Genomic DNA, 21,173 nt, shown 5'->3' with positions numbered 1-21,173 from the left:
CATCACAAGCAGTAAGACGACCATCCTGCTTAACAGAGACTCAGCGTGGCTTGGAAAATTACATCTGTCTGTAGAGAAGCTTTTCCAGATAATCTCATCCTTAGTCCACCCGCGAAGACACTTATAGCCTTTAGTAAGTGGCACCCAGTTAAGAAAAAATAATTTAGAGCGAACCACCTTCGGGTTTGAATATTTCGACTTCTTTACCAAACTCTACTTTGTTATTGTGCTGAATCGGGCGTTATGGTGGGGGTGAGGAGGATAATGATTAGACTAATTCAAGCCAGAAAAAGCGTTTCCTAACTCCAGAATGACACTCAACATTGTCTTTCGTAATTCTGCTTGCGCGACTCAGTTGGGTGTCGGTGCAATAACTTATCGTGTGTCAAACTGCATGGCTTGATCGACTGGAAGCGTTGTAGCTTAAGCGGAAAACGTGCGCGCACACCAGCAATGAACTGTATAAAGATTCCTTCTGGGAAGAGTTCAAATGAGTGACGGTACAACGCGCCGAACCTCAGTATCGGAATCATCATGAACAGCATTCTTCAGCCCACTGCTTGACGAATGCCTCTAACAGTTAATGTGTTAATATAAATATTAACATATTAACTGTTATTTATTCCTCCACCAAGTGGTTCGTTTGTTTCCGTTTAGTAGAAAGCCCACCCAGACTTTTGGCCCACGATTGCAAAATGTGATCAAGTTTATGAAACACGGAAGCCGTTGTCTAAATTTTGCAACATATTGTATATTCCATCATGTACGTGAATTCCACTCGAAATAGAGAAAAGATTTTCTTATTATAAGTAGCTTCCAGAATTTAAAAAAAAAAAAATAATAATCCAATGCTTGGTAATTAAATATGTCGAGCGATCATTTCTTTTTCTTCTCTTGCAGCAAGACTCAGGAGGTCCTTTGATGCATTTGGCGAATACAAGATGGACAGTCGTAGGAGTGGTGTCCTTTGGCTATCAGTGCGTCCAGCCTGGTTTTCCAGGAGTGTACACTCGAGTATCGCAGTACCTGGATTGGTTGGCCGATAAAGTGGACATGAGCAACAGTTCTGTTCCGGATTCGGGCTAGCAGAAGATTTGTCGGCGGATGGGAGATAGTTTCGCTTTGGCTAAGACTCGGACTTCAGGGGGAGAGCTTTTATACTTTGCCGCTAGATGTCTCTGGCGCTGTTGTACGAACAGGCGACTGTGGTCAAGTGAACGAACTGCGACATTCGCTGGCTGGGTCGCGATCCAGCTCGTGAAAAAATTTGCTTTGGATGAACACTAAAGATTTCGCTTTAATAAAGTAATCAAGAATTAAGTGGGATTCGTTTGGAGTTTATTTCACCCAAGACATCCACACCACAACTCAATTAAAGATTTGCAACAGTCACAAAGGAAAGAAAAAAAAATTCGCCTTTAACTTCGAAAAAGGCAATTAATAGATTTTTTACCAATTTATTTCAAGTCCACCGAAGAATCCAAAAATAACAAAAGCAGAATTTTTATTGGCGACGAACTTACACTCCAAACATCAAATTTCTCATGACCTCAAAGGTCACCGTTATTCTTCTCTCGCTTTCTCTCACGGAGACGGAATCCCTCACGAGCTGTTCCCAGAAAGGAACGATCTTCTTCCTGATTGCGCCATGGAGCTCGTTGGGTACGCGTCTCATGTCATCTCGCCGATCCAATTGCCGAACGGCTTGCTCGCCGATCATCTTATTGAGATTCTTTGCGTAAGGGGAAGATTCGCGTATGCAGGAAATGTTTGTTAATGACGTCACTCAACAAAAGGGTATTTTTCAACGAAAGATTATTGAAACGCAAAATAATTTGCTATTTCTTTAATAGCAAATTATATTTTCTATTAAAGAAATAGCAAACATAATTGAATTCACATTCCTTGTGGAGATCCAAAAAGAAAAAAAAAAAACGCATAAACGTTCGGTAACAGATCACCGCTTTTTGTGTATTTATTTTTAGCATTCGGAAAAAGTCTTTTGCAACTTGCGAACAGTAAACCGATTGCCGTTATCTCGGTGAAGTCGGTCTTGGATATGAGATCAACACGTTCGATTTACGGTAATCTCCACAGGAGCAACACCAGTAGATCTTTCCTGCACTTTCTTCAGATCTCTCAGGAAACGAGTTGGGGTGGCGGAGTCTAATATTCCTCGCACTGAAAGGGGGAATGTTGCTGCTTCGTCGGCATCTTTTTCTTCAAGCGGCGCTACATAGTGATCATTGGTTGGTGTATTGGACATCAATCCATTGGTCCATTTCCAGAACAAATGAGAACATCCGAGAGATAATCCATGACGGACGTCATTAAATGTTGAAAGACTGAGAGATAGAAGTGTCGAAGAGTACGAATATCAGTGGATTCTGTGGGTCGCATATTTATACCAGACCGTTACGTAATGAGCTATACGGAAGTGAGCTGTTTCTCACGTGACATATCACTCCGATCATAGCTTCGGTTAGATTTGAGCGGTCTCGTGCTAATTGAACAGCAGTTCGTATGAGGTGATAGACGCACTTTTCTGATCGGGCGAATGCCAAGAGAACGCTGTTTACCACAGTGTGTGTGAACCCTCTGTCATCCCTCGGTATTGCTGGGAAGCTTCCGATTTGGTCCAGAAAAAAACAAAATCATAATGTAATTTATTTAAAGTAAAGAGCCAATAGGCTTCATTTCGGCGATGCAAAACATTATTAAAATTAATGGGATATTAGAACATATAATAATATGTGAATTTAAGTTCTTTTCGCTATGTTCTCATTATAGATTTCATTAATTATAATACCCTTAGTATTATACTTGGTCTAGCTACTCACTGATGAGATCTCAATAAAGATCGAAACCGGTCTGGGTAGTAATCATACATCTCCTAGGAGATGGGTTTTACATTATGGAAAATACTAAGAATAGCGATCAGAACTTTCTCCACCTTTGCAACGAGTTGCCCTAGTTTGTACTACGTACTTGAACTACGTGCTTTAGCTTACGCTAGTAGTCGCCGACACGTTTATAGTTACTATATTCGGTGAGAAACTCTTTGATTCCGATCTTTGAGTTTCTTATTTGGTTTTAAAACAATGTGGGATTTAATATCCTCGTAATTTAAATAATAATAAAATAAACTTATATCGGCCTTGAGAGTCCCAATTTTCAGATTCTCATTTCTTTCTTTCTTGTTTTTAATCAGTAAATAATTATCCGAAAATACATTTTTTTTTCTGCAGTAACGCTTAAAGGGAAATCTATAATGAAAACATATTTCAGATGGGAACACACGCACCACACTCATGTACTAGTTCCCCACCCCCCCCCATAGCTTCGGCCGCTGTAGAGCGGTATTTCTGAATCGCAGTGGGCACAACGTTCATTTTGAAACGTTTCCCATTGAGAAGTGATTCAATAAATATTACGAATTCAATTACCATAACACGAAGTGGAAAATACTGAAACTATTTCTTAATTCGTAATAAAAATATACTTTGAAATGATGTTACAAGAAATTTTCTGCACTAAGCTATATTTTTGAAGTCCTAATTCATAGATAGAAAATGGAAATGAAAATAATAATAACAGGAACATGTGGGAAGTATTCTTAAAATAAACAATTTATTCATTTAACAAACCAAACGCCCCTGAAAGTGAGGGGAGCTACTCCCTCCCGTGGAGAACTGCTGCTTTGGAGACCGACTACTGTTTCTTCTTCTTCATCCCGGATCGGCGGACTGCGGGACGGAGGTATCTCCGAATTTTCTCCATTCCATCCTAATTTTAGCTTTATTATCCTCCGTTGCATTGCAGCAGTCCTAACAATTTCATCCTTCCATCTCTTCCTTGCTTTTCCCGTTCTTCTACAAAAACAAACCGAGTCCATTCTGTCAACAGCTGTCTCGATCTTATTAAACGAGGAGCCACAATACTAAGGAGACAAAATAATCTACTTAAAAATACAAGACAGTACGGAAGGGAAAAATGTCATATTAGCCACCTTTCACACGAAAGGTAGCCAACCATCGTCCAGAGTGAGATGTTCGCCACACTGATTGCTGGTAATCCCTTGTCATCCTTGTTCACTGGGGGGCGGCTCTTTTCAAGGGTCTCTCGGTGTCGATTAGTGCTTCACCCAACTCCGACGATTCATTTTCAATTCGAATCGATTTGCTTCTGATGGGAAATAAGAACAGAACGTGCGGGGGTTATCACATCGCCCTACTACGCACAGGATCCCAGCTTCGATACCTGGTAGGTGTCCATCCTTTCTTTCGCTTGAAGAAACGCAACATAATATGAAGAGCTGACTACACTAGCGCACCCTCCCGTTTTTTAAACGAATAAATAAAAAAAAAAGATTCGTGTATCTGAAAGAAGAATAAATCCAGCTCAAGATAAGATTATTGCGAAACGAAAAGATTTAAAAGCAGATTTTATTTCCACACAAGCCTCGGTGTGGAAATAAAATTAGAAAATAAAATGGAATATAATTAGAAAATAAAATGGAAATAAAATATAATTAGAAAACGAGAAAGAAAAAGGAATCGAAAAATTCTTTCTTTTTTAACGAGGTGATTAAAATAAAGAATGACTCAGTTTTCATTTTGATTTTAATGCAACAAAAACGAACGTACTTTTTTGTTCATTTTGTTATTTTCTCCACAAGAACGCAAAAGAAATGAAAAGAGAAAGTAAATCATCGCTACCATGACAACACCCCCCCTCCAGTGGCTGTGTAAACGGAAAACTAGCAGACTATTTTTGATTCCAAGAAATTCTGAAAGGTAGTTGTGTGTGTGTGGGGGGGGGGATACTGCTTCGAATTATACGCTAATCTACGTGTCTGGAGTCGTCGGAGAAGCTAGTGAGGACAAGAATTCAGCACTGAATGGCGAGCATGCGTTTGCTAAAGGAAGATCGTGTTTTAGCAATCTGCTTACAAGGGAGAAGCACACACGGTGGAACATTCGGATTTTGCTGAAACCTTTGATAGATTGCCACATGACCAGATGGTAATTAAGCTGAACAGATCGGATTGGACAGAAGATTAGTGCACTGGATTGGAAACTGGCTGCCGGATAGGTATCAGCGAGTTGTGTATGAGGGCACAATATCCCCGAGGAGGAGTCACGAATGGTTTTCCCCGAGGGTCTGTTGTAGGTCCTTCGGTGTTTAATTTGTATGTCAATGAGATTAGGAAGGTTACGAATGTGATATTTGCAGGTGATGCCAAGTTGGGACGAACTATGAGGAGTGCAATCGGTTGTTGTAGCTTGCAAGTGGAATTGAATAAATTTTCTGAATTGGCAAATGAATAGGACTACCAGTTCAGTGCAGCAAAGTGTAAGATTTTAAAGTTTGAGAAGTATATATCAGATGCAGCAGATTATAAGATAACGTTGGTGTTGATATGTTAGAGGAGGTGGAGGACATAAAAGCTCTGAGGGTGGATAAGAACTTGAGATATTTTGCTACTATTGTGAGGACAACACAGTGGATGATAGCAATGATGTGGAGAACACTCACTTGTAGAAGTAAGGATGTTATTCGGAGTCAGATTTGATCGCGTGGTTTTGAAAAGGATGATGAATCTCTGGAATGTGGAACATGAGGACAGATTGAAAGAGTGAAAATTGCAGAGTTGATAGACTAGGAGGGGAAGGGATGACCGAGTCATATAAGTTGGCAAGAGGTAATTACAGATTAATGGTGGTGAGATTTATTGATAAAATATCTGGAGACAAGAAAATAACAAGAATACATCCCTGAAGGCTCTTTAAGAAGCGTGTGAGCAAGGGAGGACTGAGGAGTAGACTTTTTACAAGGAGACTGGTCGGTGATTGGAAGGCATTCTTAAATCAAAACGAATGCCTTGAGTGGTGAAGAAGAAGAAGAAGAAAGAAAGAAAGAATTTATGGGTCTTTTCATGAACTGTTGAAGGCAGTTGTTAAATGGTTGTCACAGCAACAAGTGTTGGCTGTGAGGAAGACGGAGTGGGGATTGCTTTACAAAGAACAAAGGTACGAACAGAATGAAGATAAGTTAGTTTGAAGCGGACAGTGCAGAGATATGATTAGAATCCACAGAGGATTGGAATGAAATTACCAGTAAAAGAGGGATAAGTCAGAAACTGGACTGATGTGGGTATTATCAAGAGTGACCGGACAGGATGAATGTCAGGCCTTTCTTGTGGAAGATGACACAGGCCTGGGTTGCTGTAGCTTGTTTCCATAAGGTCATTCTCATTCCTCTTAGGGACAACAAAGCGATCAATTTGTAGGCATTCGCACTGTCACTAGAAGCCTCAAGACATTGAGGCTTCTAGTGACAGTGCGAATACACAGTGACAATGCGCTACAAAGTTTGAGAAGCAACGAACAAGAAGAATGGAATGTAATATCATCAGGAAGAGAAGTTAATATCAGCGAGAGTTTGTTACTTTTGTACAGTGGATGAAATTACAGAATTCGGTGGTACTCAGATGATTGTGATCAAATTACAATTGTTGACGGGAAAGAAAACAGTGAACCATGACGAAGAGGGAATGAACAGAAAAGAAGCCATTTCTAAAGGACGGAAGGTAAACCTTAGGAGGGTAGATTGGTTGCTCATGTCTGTGTGCCAAAATCGATCGAAAGGCCTCGAAATGTGAACAGTGACGTGTGTCTTCAAAGCTTTCATTGTTCAAATACAATCTGTTATGGCCTAAAAGATCACTTCTGGTTTGGCAACAGGAAACTCCGTGCTGCTGGTCAGTGCTTAGCCAGATTGCAAAGTATTCGAATTCGCTGCTTTTCCATGATTCCTGTGAGAACAGAAATAAAGACAATTGGAAGATGATTTACTGGTTACCTTACACCGAGTTTTGGAGGGGGGAGGGCGAGATAACAGATTAATGTTCCTTGATTTTATGCTCTACGGTAGATGCCAGATGAGCACGAAACAAAAGTCGATATTTTCTGGAGTGAGATTTTTCTGCAGTAAGAGGAATGCCATCAAATAAGATGACTTGTTAGCCTGTCCAAGCTATTCGGGACTCTTCTGAGTTCTATCTGAACAGAAGACGAAGGGAGTTATGAAGTCAAAAGTGCTCGGTAAAGTGAGGGAACTTTGCCTTGAAGAGTTGTTGCACTTGGTCAACTCCCTTGGGTAATTTGGCGATAGCACCGTTTTGATGTGAGAAATTCCACTTTTGAGGAAGGACCAGAAGATTCGACTATCGATTCAAAAGAAGGGGCTTTCTGCATTTGGCATTTCATGCTGAGATTTACATTCATTCAGGGTTTCCGCAGATATAACAATGTAGGCTGATAAATGTGAGGTTTATACTTGGGCACTTGGGGGCGCTGAATTATAAACATCACCATTTCATATCAGAAATCATTTTCATGATCACTCTGTGAAATTTCCACCCTCACTCTTACTGGTAACTTGAAGGGTTTTAAGAAAGTCACGTTTCTTGCTTTCTTAAATCTCTTCTTAAATCGGAAACTCTGTTTTCTGAGGCAGGCAGTTTTTCCTATTCCTTTATGCGTTAAACCTCCTGCCGTACCGAGGCTTGCAGCCTTTCCGAAGATCCAGAGATTTTCATTTATTAAAAAAAAAAAATCTAAATTTTAGCAACTCATCCTTTCACACTTTCCGAAAGTCGAAGGTTGATGGAGCTCGTGGCGATTCAATGTTTTTTCTTTGCTTTTATTTCTGTACCTTGAGGTGTTGGCATCATTTATGTGTAGACAACACCTGCATGCACAAGCGACTTCCGCCAATGCGGGTCGAATGTCACTCAAGTATTCTGCTCGCCCATCAAGAAGAAGAAAAATCTTTCAAGTTTTTATTATTGTGAGTGCGAAATCACTTCTGAAAGGTGAACCAGTGTCCATTGGTGCTGTTCCAAAACTTCAGCGATTTTTATAATGTTAGAGTTGATATATTTAAAAAGAAAACCCAAATGTGTGCTTGTGGTGTAATGGTTATCAGTAGTCGGTTTGGATAGCGACCAGTGCAGACGTGTTTTTTTGTGCTCCGTGTCTAAGCTATTTTCCCATTGTAAGTGGATTAGTTCGGCTTAAGCCGATCACCAGTGTGATTGCCCCTGTTCCCGCAAGTAATTGCCGTAGGAATGTCGACCACAGTTAAATCTGTAACTCAACCCTGCAAGTCTACAGTATCCAATTTGGCCACTTTTATTGGAAAAGAAAATAAAGTAAAGGATTCTACAATGGAATCTCCAGAAACGTCGCCGAATAATTCTAAGGATATCGGAATGGACGTCTTGAACTCGCTAAACCTACCTTGTGGGGGGGGGGGGGGGTGGGGGGGGGGGGGGGTGGGGGGGGGGGGGGGTGGGGGGGGGGGGGGGTGGGGGGGGGGGGGGGTGGGGGGGGGGGGGGGTGGGGGGGGGGGGGGGTGGGGGGGGGGGGGGGTGGGGGGGGGGGGGGGTGGGGGGGGGGGGGGGTGGGGGGGGGGGGGGGTGGGGGGGGGGGGGGGTGGGGGGGGGGGGGGGTGGGGGGGGGGGGGGGTGGGGGGGGGGGGGGGTGGGGGGGGGGGGGGGTGGGGGGGGGGGGGGGTGGGGGGGGGGGGGGGTGGGGGGGGGGGGGGGTGGGGGGGGGGGGGGGTGGGGGGGGGGGGGGGTGGGGGGGGGGGGGGGTGGGGGGGGGGGGGGGTGGGGGGGGGGGGGGGTGGGGGGGGGGGGGGGTGGGGGGGGGGGGGGGTGGGGGGGGGGGGGGGTGGGGGGGGGGGGGGGTGGGGGGGGGGGGGGGTGGGGGGGGGGGGGGGTGGGGGGGGGGGGGGGTGGATTTCTTTTTCGTTTGGTAAGAGAAGTTGAAAAGAGAACCCATTTGTAGTTGTGAAGATTGAAATCCTCAAGCAACATTATATGACTGGGTTTTAAAGTGCAGAAAATTAAGCAAAGAGATAAAAAATTTGAAGAAGTCGACGCAGTCATCGGAATTTGTAACATAATAGCGACAGCAAATGAACGAATGAAAACGATGCAGTGGAGCAAGGATATTTCGAGTTGATCGAAAAGAGGATTCTGTGCTAGCAATCTGTGGGTATAGAATATTGTAATTTACTGAGGCACACAGCCATTCGAAGTGGACTGCTTGTTTGGATTGTTGCGGCTGCAAGTTGCAGCTCCATTAGAAATAATTTGTAAGGTTAGAAATAATTCGTATGCTTGTAAATGGTAGTGTACACCATATTGCATGTACATCACATATGTTGATGAAGCTGATATGGAATTGGTTGGTTTTATGTATTTCTTGCTTAGTGTTTAGAATTCTTAGTTGAATTTTTGTTATTTTTATGTAGAAGTTTTCTTCTTGTTCTTTCTTTTTTTTTTGTCGATTACAATGCTACCATATTTATTTATGACGTTTTCGTGTGGTTTGAAGGAGAAGAGCTGGAGAATGCAGTGTTGGGTGAGAATGCTGTCAGTACCCTTGTGAAGCTTGGCGAGGGTCTCATCTGGTCTCTAGCCATGGTATTTTGAGAATACATTCTCTTCTCATTCTCCTCCCTCCCACGCCTGTTTGATTAGCAGGCAACAGTTTTCGCCTGGAAAACTGTTGCCTTCTAATCATTTAGCTCTCAAATATTTCGAGAGAGAGAGAGAGAGAGAGAGAGTGAGTGAATGAGTGACAGAGCGCCAACAATCACTATTGTATGTTTACTTCATTTTCACATCAGGAAAGAGAACAGATTAATGATTTGCTTTTGAAGGAAAAAAATAAATAGAGCTACATAACGATACATGAAATCTGTATTAGATATTTGAACTCGTTTCATATGGTTTATTACAGGGGCGAATGCTGGTCTTGAAATTCACACTTGCTCTTGTTATCATTCAGGGAGTGAGAGGTGGGATTGAAGTCTGATTAGCGGAATAATGAATTACTGACCATTTAAAACTATATATTTAGAAATTTATGTACATGTGTAGCTCAGTAGAAGTGACGTTCTGACCAGAGCAGACGTGTTTTATTGTGCTCCGCGTCCATAGTGTTTAGTGCTTTGTTGAAGGATTAAGAGCGTCGTAAGGCGATTATCAGTGCCCTCGCCCACGATCGCTAAATGCTTTCCGTGAAAATGCTTACTGTCTCGGAAACATCGTCAAGTAATCCGACCGTCCCTAGTCTGGCCGTTCGTAAAGAGAATTCCACCAAACTAAACGGGTCGAAAAATAATTTATCGGGAAACGCTACAGTTTTTTCCATGGATACCAACGTAGACATCATATCTTCAATAAACCTGCCCGAGGAACTGGACTAGGGTAAGGCCTGCATTTTACAATGCGACCACCCAGCTGGAGCCCCGTACACCGAGGAAGACATCATAGAAAGCCTCAAATCCAAGGTAAGAGGGTCAGATGTCTGGCACCTCGGTGTCCTCAAATATAATTATATTTTCCTTATTTCCTTTAAGTCCACTGCTGTGAAAGAAACGTTTGTAAAATTTAAAGAATTGGATGTATGTAAACGTAAATGCAAAACCCTACCAATATCTAAAAATCGTAAGCTAGATATTATTATACGCTGGTTACCATCCCCAAATCCCAAACAGACTTGTGTCAATGCACTTCGAAAAATTCGGAAAAATCGAATGCATTGAAGTCACCAGTAACACCAGGGACAAAGAGTGGGCACATGTCCTTTTTAACAAAAGAAAAGTAACCATCACCTTGAACGAAGGCACCAAAACTGAAGAAATACCGGATGTCATAAAAGTTCAAAAATGACGGGAATAGTAATCAGGCCTATTCGATTATACTGCTACGAAATGCGAGCAGTGTAATCGAATAGGCCATAACATGAAAGAATGTCCTGGGCAGACATACGCATCGATGTTAGCCAAACGAAAGGCTGTAGACCAGCCAAGTACACAAAATGAGCTGGAAAAAACAGACGATGTTCAAGAGAACAACTTAGAAGACATGCAACTGAAAAAAGTAAACGAAAAAAATACATCCGAAGATATTAGCAAAAAAAAATACTCCCAAATAAGCAGCAAGAAGAGGGAACACCGTGTGTAACCTCTAAAGAAAATATATGTAGAGAGGGCATTACAGAAGGGGGGAAAAATGCTGGAAAAGATGAACTGCAAGAAGCGGAAACATCTTGCATAACCTCTCAGGAACAAAACTGCAGAGAAGACATTGCAGAAAAAAAAAAAAAAGAATTTGTGAAGAAGAATGATAAAGAGGAGCTTACTATAAGTCCGGAAAATCTGGGTGGAAATAAAAAAAAACCAAGTGCTTTCACCCCAAATAGAAGGAACAAAATTAAATTTACGCCTAATGTAAAAGCAAAAAGAGAAAAAGATAAAAAGTAAAAACTCAGAGAGGAAAGATCTGCTGATTTAAAAAATCATGAAGAAACCAATTAATAGAGTGAGCATTAATTGCAATGGTCTAAACAGCCAGCAGTCACAGAAATTATTAAGAAACATGATACATCAGAACCACACAGACATTGTAATGCTACAAGACACGAGACTAAACACAGGCTCAGAAACAGAAAAGAAAAAAAAAATTCACAGAAGCCTGCAATGTCATTACTACATCGTTGGCGAGCCAGCACAAGGTAATGGCATTGCAGGATTATCAACACTCATAAGAAAAAAAAAGCAACATACAAATAATATCCCACAGCACCATAATAGAACACAGAGCCCTCGAGGTTGAAGTGGTTCTAGGGAGATCAAATTGTGTCGCTAATCAACATCTACGGCCCTACCAATCACAACAACAAAAAACACTTCTGGGAAACACTTGGAAATGAAATGCTAAACATAAAAAATATCATAGCAGCCGGGGACATGAACTTTACTGAAAACAACAATATAGACAAGGAAATTAAAAAGCACTTCAACAAAGAACAACTTCACACATATAATACAACGATGTAATATAAAGGACACATTTCGCATACTATATCCTACACGGAGGAAGTATACACATTTTTCCCCCACCAATGCCTCACGGCTAGACAGAATATACATAAATCAGCATCTAAAGTCCACTGTTAAGGAAGTTTGCCATGCACCACTAACTTTTAGTGACCACCACTTGGTCAAGGCTCAACTGTCCCTTGAGATCTTAGACAGCAACACATATACTAACAGAAACTACCCGCTATGGAAACTAAATAACAGTATTATTAACACAGATCAATTTACATCGGAAATTAAACAAATACTAGACAATGTTAAAAAAATAACAAATGTAACGGAGGCATGGAATAAATTTAAAATACAACTAAAAAAAAGCCGCCATAAAGATATGGAAACAAAAAAAAAATACAACACAAACAAAGAAAAAATAAACATAATTAAAGAACTAATGCAGAAATACGACACTGACAGAACAGTTCCAGAAAATAAAATAGCCATTAATGAACTCAGAGCAAAACTAAAACAAATTGAAATAAAAGAGGCTGAAGGGGCCTGGGTTCGCGCTAAAATAAAAACAATGGAACAAGATGAAGGAAGGACCAAAGTTGCGTGGCTCTTTGAAGAGCGAACAAAGCAGAAAGCACAATTTAATAAAATAAAACACGAGGGGGTAGAAATCGAGGGAGATGCAAATCTCCTCCGATTCTTCCACTCATAATATACGAATACATTCTCTGAAAAAGAAAATGACGAAAGAAATACAAAACTTCTTGACATAACTACCAAGATTCACAGAAAAGGAGGCAGAACACATAGACTCACCAATCATGCCAACAGAATGCAAGAAAATCATAAAATCCCTATGATTACGCAAATCCACAGGACCAGACGGCCTCACTGCGGAGTTTTACAAAGCGTACCACCCCCTGTTTGAGACACTATTTGTGAAAATGCTAAATACATCCGAAATACACAATTCGGAGAGCATCCCAGAACATTTCAACCTCGGTTACATAGCATTAATTCCCAAAAAGAAAGACACAGCAAACAACGAAGAGACACAATGGAGAGGAATCACACTCCTCAATACAGACCAAACATTTTAACTAAAATTATTTCCGAAAGAGTGCAGAGACACATAAACCAGATCATATCTAAATCCCAAACCTGCGGAATAAAAGGGCGAAAAATAGAAGACAATATCCTTCAAATTCGATGTATATATGAGCACTACCAGGCAACACAACAGCCATGTCTACTGGTAGGTCTCGACATTGAAAAGGCCTTCGACTCAGTGAGTCATCATTACCTACATGAAGTCATCAAAGCTGCAGGTTTTGTGGAAAAATTTCAGAATCTGATTTCAAATATTTACACCAGAGCAGAGTCTCCCCTAATCATAAACAAGAAACTGTCTGCACTGGTCAAATTAAATGCTCTGTCAGACAGGGAGACATTATCTCTATGATCCTCTTTGGTCTCGCCTTAGAGCCGGTGATACGAGAAATATCGAAGCATCCCGGCATAGCGGGCACTGACATAGGAGGTGAAGGAAAAACAAAAGTGCTCGCTTATGCCGATGATGTAACACTAACCGTAACTACAGCCGAGTCCTTCACACTCGCATACAACATACTCAAAAAATTTGAAAAAGCGTAAGCACTCAAAGTAAACCTTCACAAGTGCCATGCGATGTTCGTCGTCAGATGGGTAAACAGACCTACTATGCCGAACGACATAAAAATAAACAAACACCTACCACTTCTGGGGATCGTCATAGGGGAACAAATCCAACACAACACACAGTGGGAGCTTGCACATACAAAAATAACCAAGAAAATTACACAGATGAGACACAGACAACTATCACTAACAAGTAAAGCTAAAATATGCAATCAATACTTACTGTCTAAGATATGGTACCTCATGAACAATACCAACTACAACGGTCAAGAAGTAGACAGAATACACAGAGAGTGTGCAAAATTCATCTGGGGTTCCAAATACAAACCCATAAGAAGATCCACAATATTCCATGACATTGAGGGGGGAAAGACTCGGCTTAATAAATGTACCCCTAAAAACTTTAAGTGCGAGAGCAAAAATCATAGAGAGAGCTTACACAGAGGAAAAAGCGTGGATCGCATATGTAATATATTATATGCAGAAGATAATGCCCGACAAAGTAATATGTTCCCTTCCACGTTCGAGTGGCAAAACACCAAGAATGTTCCACGAGATTGCGGAAGGTTACAACTTCATTAACAAATACATAGGAATAAACGAATTCTTGAAGATGAGACCTAAAGCAGCACACATCAAATTCACGCGCACAATTATACCACCACCATAACACTGGGAGATTGAAAGAGGGACCCTAAGACTATCAAATGCACTTAAAAAAGCTTTCAATCTGCCCATAAATCCAAAATTAAAAACATTCTACTACAAAGTACACCACGCTTGTTTGCCCACAAAATATGGTGCACAGCGAAAGGGATCCCTCTTCAAGGCTCCGCCCGATGTCGTTTTTGCCCCCAGCCAGAAACACTTTACCATTTAATGATGTACTGTCCTCACACCTCCCGAATACGGAACATGGTTCAAACATTCATAAAACACAAACAACCCTTTACAGAACACACATTATACTGGTTAAACGAAGGTAACATTAACACAACTAAAGCAGTCATTATTATAACAACCATGTACTCGATTTGGACATGCGACAAAATTTACGGAAGGGAAACAGGACCAGACATACTCAAGAAAATAACAACATATTAAAAGAAACAATCACAGATACCATAAACAGAAACACCAATGGCGGCAAATAGGGCTCATCTCAGAATTCGAAGAACAACTGCAAATCATAGAAATAAAGGACCCACCATAAATAAAAAAAAAGCATAAAACACACATATACACGATAAAATAAATATACCTAAGCGAAAGAAAAGCATATTGTAAACTTTTTCATTAAGCTGTATAACCACTTGTACAATAATTGCTTTATGCTATAATTAATTGTAGTTCTGTGCATAATATTTGTCAATTATAGAGGTTGTAGTTTGGTTTTATGTATCCAAAATGTCAATGACAGTTTATATAGTGGAAGAACTTGATGACATTTTACTGATCCGGTGGGTAACTCAAATCTCTGCTAAAATGTAACCATATATGTATATAGACAGTTGCAATCTGAAAGTGATAATAATGAAGCAATAAATCATGTAATGATATGCAAAAACAAGTTTTAGTAACTATATGTTAAGAATATTTATGATATGTAAAGTAACTACATGCGTATGTATAAATATGGTATATGTAAATAGCTCTGAACACTTCATGATGAATATTATTTACAGTATAATGTACAAAATGTACATTATACTGTAAATGTATAATGTACAATCCAAAATATTTACAGTCCAAATGTAAAATTGTCAAGTCAAACATAACAAAGGTCTATAAAGAAGTGTCTCCGAAAGAATAATTATATGTATTATAAGTAATACATATAATACATATGTATTATAAGTAAAATAGTCAAATGCATAGAAGACGTATTATATATAAAGTAGTAATAGATATATAATGTATATATGTGTATATGTACATACATGTATAAATATGTACATTTATATATGAATATTATCAGATTAGTTAACAATATAAAATCCATTGTTGTATATTTTAAAACAAACCTTACATAGGTTTAAGGAAATGTGTCCCCTCACAAGAGACAATAATGTAGATCGAATCCCATATGTAATTGGAAATATACCACAAAATATAGGAATTTCATTATAAAAAGGAAATATGATTTATGGAAATAGAAATGTGACTGGTAACTTAAATTCATAATACAGAATTCCATGGATAGTAAAGTTATGTTACATTAAAAGAAAAACTGCTCAACTCATGTAAAAAGGACTGTAGGAAGAAGCAGACTGAGCAGATTATGAAGTCAAAAATAAGGAAAAATAAACTGTACATAATATATATTATTAAGATATCAAGAAATGTAAATAAAAATGCCAATTAGAATAAGCATTCTATGTACAAATGTATATATATTTATTTGGATTGTACGTAGATGCTTTAGTGTTAATAAAATATACTCAGTAGAAGTGGCATTTGCACTCTACAGCGCATGACCGCACGAAGAAAGGATTTGGTGGTTCAAATCTAGTCGCCGACTAGAGGAAATTCTTCTAAGCCTTTTTTTCGGGCGGTTCCCGAGTTAGTCTATCTCTGGCACGGGCTAGCGGGTTTTTCGTCCCGTAAACTCAAGAAAATCGACCGTAGCACCCACACTATTTTCAGACATTAAAAATATTGTGTTAGGGTTAGAAACCACGAGATGGCGACACTAGCTTGCCGCCTTCTTCACTGCGTACCGATGAATCAGTGATAGCCCTGGGCCAGCTATCTCTCTCTGATTGGCTACCAGTGGAGATTGAACTGCCCACTCAGTCTCCAAAAGTTAGATAGGGTAAACTGCCCCGCCTACTCCCTATACGGGAACAACATAGGCGTTAGCTGATTTTTTAATCATACAAATACAGCATTTATTTTCCGAATGATATTCTATCTTTTTCAATTTAGCTACTTGAATACAAATTCTACCCTACGGTTCTTCTTTATGAACTGGTCAATAACATCGTCATAAAAAGTAGGTTGTAACTTAATTTTACCAACATGCACACTTGTAAAGGCTGGCTGAAGTTCACTGGCTAGAGCTACTTTGACTGCGTATGGTCTGTGTTTAAGACAACGTGAAGGGAATGGAAATGGTTATAGGGAGGTCGCTAGTGAGTCTTCACTGATACGGTTATGAACTTTCTTCTCTGTAGAACGTGGTAATTAAATATGATGGTTTTGAAGTGTAGCTGCTAGATTAACTAGCAGAGACGCGTTTATTTAAAGTCATTAAATTGCGGACTATACTGAATCTAAGAACATCAGCAAAGGTAAGTGGACGGTAATTGCAACGAGGGCGATTCGTTAGGCCTAACAGCCGATAGAATCGCCATTGTTAGCATATCTATTCCAGATACATTTACCTTGCGTTTATACGCAAACTGTCAATAATGAATGTGTCAGATTTGGACGCCCTCACAGATTCGCTGGACGAAGAGCCAGCGCTCATACTTGTAAATAAACTTCAAAGGAAATTTAAGCTCAAATGGCCATCAAACTTGATAGATCCTGATACAATTATAGACTCTCTAGATAAAGGATTGGCTTTCAGCTTCATAAAGAAACTCCTTAAGAAGTTCGAGCGTGAATGGCCCGGCTTCCTGAATCTTTACTCTTCACCTGAGACTGACGATGATCCAAATGAAGACACTCCTCAAATGGAGGAAAATTTAAATCCAGTCACCTCTGAATCTACTCATTCAGATCAAGGAGAGAAGCACGTGCGTAAAAAACGCAAAACTCTCGCCTCGGAGTCAGCAAACCAAAATGGCATGGATGAAGATGCCCCCAACATAGATTCCTCTGCCTCCACCAATGAAAACGTGCCTCCAGTCATTCTTAGGGAAAAACAGAGATGGACAGCCCTAAGAACCACCATGGCCAACCTGCAAATAAATTACTCCACTGCCAAGAACATAGAGGAGGGCATCAAAATTCAGCCCACTACAGTGTCTGACTATAGAAATCTAACCAAGGAGTTGGACACAAGAGGTATACAATACCATACCTTCACACTTACCTCGGAGAAAAATCTTAAAGTGGTACTCCGAGGAGTATCTGAAGACATTGAAACAGCTGAAATAGCTGCTGACCTCAACATGCAAGATCTGCCTCCCATCAAAGTCAGTAGAATGTACAGATCTAACAAGACCCCTATGCCTCTAGTATTGGTAGAAATACACAACATCTATAAAGATATTTACAATTTGAAGACAATCTGCGGGCTCAAGATCTCACCAGAGCCACTTAGGAAGAGGGCCTCTTCTGGGCAATGCCATAGATGCCAAAAATTTGGTCATGCCCAGAAGTTGTGCAAAGCCCAATACAGATGTCTGAAATGTGGTGACACCCACCCCACATATACCTGCTCCAAGCTAAAAACCACCCTGGCTAAGTGTGCTAATTGTGGTGGCCCCCACCCTGCAAATTACAGAGGATGTATATGCCACCCAAAAAACAGACAAACTGAGTTAATCAGTCAGTCTAGCTCACTGACAGAAACGAAAGCCCCAGAAGCCCAAGTTCATCAGGCTCCTATTAGCTTGAACAAGATGACAGGTGTTCACCCACCATCAACTGAGCCCCCTAAGAAAATAAATCTTCAACACCAAACAAGAGCATATGCTGATGTGGCCTGCCCCAAAAAAGCAATCCATGACCAGAATATGACAAATCCACATTCAAATATAACAGCCATCATCACCTCTTCTCTTGTAAATATGTTACAGGATTTCAGTAATGCAAATCCATCACTGAGCACTACAAAAAGTTTCTTGCAGCAAACACAGCTCATTTTATCTGCACTCTCCAATGCATAGGAAAACCTTTACCCCAGATTCTCTAATGATTATCTCATGGAATGCCAACGGCCTTAAAAATAAAATACTAGAAGTACAGGAATTCAATGACAGATATAATCCGGATATATTATTAATTAATGAAACTCACCTGAGACCTGCTGACAATCCTAAATTCAAAGGATATCAGCTCTACAGGAATGATAGACTGGATTACAGAGGTGGTGGCACAGCCATCCTCATCAAAAATCACATCAATCATCATTCTGTAGCCATTCCTACAACCACCAATCTCGAACTTACAGGTATCAATGTCATCACAAACTCTATCGGAAACATAAAAATATATTCTGCTTATAACCCACCATCAAAAACATTGCTGACTACAGATCTGGATGCTATCCTCGGCATTAAACTGCCGGTTATTATTGCAGGAGATTTTAACGCAAAACATCACGCCTGGAGCAGTAGGTCTATAAATAGGAATGGCCGCATCCTCTATAACTACACAAGCTCAAATTGCGCAACTGTGGCTGGTCCCTCAGTGCCAACTCACCACAGTCCTACTGGCTCATCCGACGTCTTGGATATAGCTGTCCTTCAGAATGTTAACCTACAGTACTCCCTGGAATCATTGAATGAGATCATCAGACCACAATCCTATTCTGCTCCAACTGGATTATCAGAGGGATCTTCCCCATTCGCCTCATACCTTCATTCCCTGGGAAAAACTATCCAAAATGCTTCCAAACTACATTGATCCCATCCCTCATATTAATTCCAAGGAAGAAATTGATTCTGCAGTCAATAAACTTACTGATCAAATCAACACAGCCATAGCATCTATCACCTCAAATTCAGTTGCCTTCAAGCCTAAACGACTACCAGATGACATAATGAACTTAATCAGGGAGAAAAATAAAGCAAGAAAAAGATACCACAACACCAGAGCACCCCAAGACAAGAAATATCTCAACAAAATGAACAGTGCAGTGAGAGATGCACTTAAAGTCCATAGAAACAAACTATGGGAAGATAAATTAGCCTCCATATCACCTGGTGATCAATCCGTTTGGAAGTTCCTGAGAAACATCAAAAACAAAAACAAATCTCTTCCTCCTCTCAAATCTGACCTGAATATTGTTTACACAGATGCAGAAAAAGCCGAAACTATAGTTAAAAATTTAGATAAACAGTGTAGCCCTTCATACAATAATCTAAATTTCAATCATATTTACAAAGTCCACTGCCACGTCAGACACGTGTTAAAACGGCCTGATACCTGTACTAGCCAACTCACACCTATTTCCCCAGCTGAAATTTATGACATTATAAAGAATTTAAAGAATAAAAAAGCTCCAGGGCCTGACGGCATCTCCAACAAAGTTATTAAACTGCTACCCCGAAAGGCCATCGTATATCTCACAACAATAATAAATGCTATGTTCAGGTTTAAGTACTTCCCCTCTGCATGGAAGTTGGCAGACGTAGTTCCTATATACAAACCAGGCAAGGATCCTCAGCAGCCTCAAAGTTATCGTCCCATAAGTCTGATATCTAATCTGGGCAAAATAGCAGAAAAAGCTATCCTTTCCAGAATTCAACTTTCAGTAAAAAAATTAAACATCCTTCCTTCAGAACAGTTTGGTTTTCGCCAATTTCACAGTACCACCCAACAAATTCACAGACTAATAGAATTCATTATCACAAGTTATAATTGGCATCAATACACCGGGGCAGTTTTTCTTGATTTAGAGAAGGCGTTTGACAAGTTATGGCACTTTGGACTACTATACAAGTTGATTTTAGCTGGCATTCCATCAGATCTAGTTCAAATTATAAAGTCATTTCTTAGTGACAGACGAATGCAAGTCAAACTAAATGATATATTATCTACCCAACGATGCATCTTGGCAGGAGTTCCTCAAGGATCCCTTCTGGCACCGATACTTTTCACGATTTACATGGCGGACATTCCGCACAATCCAATGTCATCCATCATTTCCCTATACACAGACGACACAGCTATACTAGCCAGATCTATTAAACCTCACCTTGTCACCAAGAAACTGCAAGAAAATCTGCAGAGATTAGAGCACTGGTTCTTGGAATGGAGACTGCAAGTAAACCCTCAGAAGAGTATTGCCACTAAAAACTCAATATTCCCCAAAGATGATATCTTCCTATTTAATACCAAGATTCCCTGGAAAGCAGAAGCCAAATATCTGGGTGTACTGCTGGACAGAAAACTAACTTTCAGTTCACATATAAAAGCCTCATGTTCAAAAGCATCAAGAGTCATTGCACAGCTTTACCCTCTTATCAATAGGAATAGCAAGCTGGATACCAAAATAAAACTGCTCCTTTATCAACTGTTGATTCGACCCATTATCACTTACGAATCCCCAGCCTGGAGTCACACCTCAAGTACAAATATCCTCAAACTACAGAAAGTGCAAAACAAATGTCTCCGCATGATATTAAACGCACCATGGTACGTCAGAAATGTCCAACTTCACCGGGATACAAATATCCCCTACATCTATTCTTTCCTGCAGTCTTCAGCAGTGAAGTTCTTCTCAGTGTCCTCTTCACATCCAAATGAATTAGTGCAACAAGCAGCAAATTATGATGAAACAGACTTCTCAAAATATAGGAGACCGAAGGCCATCCTACTTCCAAATGAAGATCTCTGAATCGCACCCACTCAGGCAGAGCTATTAGCTCATAAACTTTTCCTCACACAGTAATCCTTATTAGATA

The sequence above is a fragment of the Typopeltis vanoorti genome, chromosome 18, assembly GCF_054136105.1.
Source record: "Typopeltis vanoorti isolate ZY-2024b chromosome 18, IOZ_Tvanoo_1.0, whole genome shotgun sequence".
Classification (NCBI taxonomy): domain Eukaryota; kingdom Metazoa; phylum Arthropoda; class Arachnida; order Uropygi; family Thelyphonidae; genus Typopeltis; species Typopeltis vanoorti.
Note: the sequence above shows the minus strand (reverse complement) of the source record.